This window comes from Arachis duranensis, chromosome 10 (assembly GCF_000817695.3).
Source record: "Arachis duranensis cultivar V14167 chromosome 10, aradu.V14167.gnm2.J7QH, whole genome shotgun sequence".
Lineage (NCBI taxonomy): Eukaryota > Viridiplantae > Streptophyta > Magnoliopsida > Fabales > Fabaceae > Arachis > Arachis duranensis.
In genome coordinates this window covers 84514763-84517788 of record NC_029781.3, presented here as the reverse complement: position 1 = coordinate 84517788, position 3026 = coordinate 84514763, and positions in this window count along the sequence as shown.

Below are 3026 nucleotides of genomic sequence, written 5' to 3'. Positions count from 1 at the left end.
AGTCTAACCTTGTCTGTGGTATTCCGAGTAAGATTCCGGTATTGAATGACTGTGACGAGCTTCAAACTCTTGAAGGCTGGGCGTTAGTGACAGACGCAAAAAAATCACTGGATTCTATTCCAACCTGATTGAGAACCGACAGATGATTAGCTGTGCCGTGATAGGGTGCGTTGAACATTTTCACTGAGAGGATGGGAGGTAGCCACTGACAACGGTGAAACCCTACATACAGCTTGCCATGGAAAGGAGTAAGAAGGATTGGATGAAGACAGTAGGAAAGCAGAGAAACGGAAGGGACAAAGCATCTCCATACGCTTATCTGAATTTCTTACCAATGAATTACATAAGTATCTCTATCTTTATCTTTATGTTTTATTCGTATATCATCCATAACCATTTGAGTCTGCCTGACTGAGATTTACAAGGTGACCATAGCTTGCTTCATACCAACAATCTCCGTGGGATCGACCCTTACTCGCGTAAGGTTTATTACTTGGACGACCCAGTACACTTGCTGGTTAGTTGTGCGAAGTTGTGATAAATAGTTGAGATTGCAATTGAGGGTACCATGTTGATGGCGCCATTGATGATCACAATTTTGTGCACCAGGGGACTAGGGGAAAATTAGTCTTAAAGATTCCTCTAGTAGCAAAAGTTACCTCTATTTATAAATAAAGATCTTTCAACATATCTCTTTATAAATTCCATTATTATCATTGTTTTACGAAACGCACCGATTTAAGCTCAAGAAAGCGTGAAAATCCCATGACCGACCTAAGTGGTCGGCATGATGAAATGACGAGGTACAAATCAGTGTAAAGAGGTTACAAAAGACGATCATGAAAACTCGGGAACCTTACGACCTATTAGTCAGAAAACTCAAGAAGAATCGAAATGCATCGCGAAAATAACCTAAGTCATGAAAGTAATTCAATAAACAAAAATTGAATATGCAGGAATACAAAAGAGATGAGGAAAATTGTACAGGCTGTTTTCGAGAAATCATACAGTAAAAAACAGCCTGCATGGTCAAAAAGAATTTTTCACAAAAACCTAAAGAAACGCAAACAAGAGCATGCACACGCAGGGTATACATTTAATCCATTTATCCAAAAAAAGGCGAAGCAAATAAAGCCATTTTTTGTTCACGGCCAAAAGGCCGAAAAGAGTCAAGAACAAACCACAACAAACATAAAAAAATAAAATTGTCCAAATAAGGGCCCACAAGCTGGGCCCTAACATAGCTAAATCAATGGGAAGGTAGATTGAGGACATCCACAGGAGAGGAGCTCGGATCCGCAGTAGGAGTTGGAAAGGTCAGAGCGGTCTCTTCAGCAGCAGAAGTTGGAGCCTCTGAAGAACTCGGCAGGTATCCCTCTTGTTGCTCCCCATGAGGAGGAGATTCGATAAGCCTTTGCCCGTGAGTCTTTACGTCATAATCCGTCTCAGGATGGGGAGGGGAGACAATAGCTCCATTAATAACAATCTTGTCGGGATGAAGTGGAGAAAGGTCCAAGCTAGGAGCAATGACCCCAACTTGTTCCTTAAATATCCTGATGGTTTCAGTGGCTAAGAGAAGAGGGGGTTGAATCTTAGCCCCCTTTTTGCTTGCTAACACTTGCTGGACTTAGAGGAGACTTTTCTGTTTTTAGCTCGTCCCTAGCCAAGAGACATTTTCATTTTGTCTTGTCACTTGGCACGAGACATTTTTTATTTTTCATCTGAACAGTAGAAACAGAAGTGAAGAAGGAGAGAGAGAAGATTACACCCAGATATATCCTGGTTCAGCTGCTAAGTGCAGTGCAGCCTACATCTAGTCTCCATCACAACAATGATGGAATTTTACTATAATCATTCAGATTACAAGTTGTAAAGTGCTAACCCAACTTACAAGGGGATTCCCACAGAATCATGAAACACAACATAGATGAACAAAGGAACTCTAAGACATCTATGGCTTTTTCTTTTAATTTTGCACTCTCTGCCTTTTTCCGCTCTATGGCTTTTTCATACAAACCTCAGTGTTTGCCTTTTTCCATGAGACTCAAGACATGACAAAATTAAATAGAAAAATTACAAAACAGAAAACATTGAAGGAGAAGATAAACAGAAAAATTACAAAACAGAATACATTGAAGGAGAAGAAAATCTGTAAGCTTAGGTAGCTATGAGACTTCTGTGCCTTGCACTCTCACTTTCTTTCCTTGAATCAAACCATGACTGTTCACCCCTTTTATAGAGAAGTAAAGCCTTCATAGTTGAAACATAAAACCGAGCTTAGCTTCTTTTCCTTCAAAATAAACCGGTTCGGCCACAGAGAGAGAAGAGGAAACTTATACAAAAACCAACATGCAAATACCTCTAGTCCTTCCTTGGTCATCACTCTTCCAAGATCAATCCGAGCGCTCCATCCTTGGCTTCCTCTCCAAGATGGATTTCTGGCCCTTGATGCTTCATGATGATGATGGCTTTATCTGCTCCAATCTCTGCCTCTTCCATCACTTCGCCACTCTAGCTACTTCCTGTGGTGGTTGAGCAGAATCAGAGACAAGCCATGCCTCCAAGAATCTCACCTTGCTGGCCGAATCTTCTTCTTCCTTTTTGAGTATGAGGGATCCGAGATTACCTCACCAAATCTTGCCACATTTGGTGATTATCTCAGCCACAACATACTTTTGGTTTCTGATGTGTGGAAAACGATCCAACACAAAACTCACCGGCAAGTGTACCGGGTCGCATCAAGTAATAATAAATCACATGAGTGAGGTCGATCCCACAGGGATTGAAGGATTGAGCAATTTTAGTTTAGTGGGTGATTTAGTCAAGCGAATCAAGTTTTGGTTGAGTGATTTGTGTTTAACAAGAAGTAAATGACAGTAAATGTAAAGAGGGAAGGGAGAAGTGCAGTAAATTAAAGAACAGAATTGTAAATTTGCAGAATCTTAAAGAGCAAGAAAGTAAATGACTGAAACTTAAAGTACAAGAAACTTAAATTGCAGTAACTTAAATGGCAAGAAAGATAAATG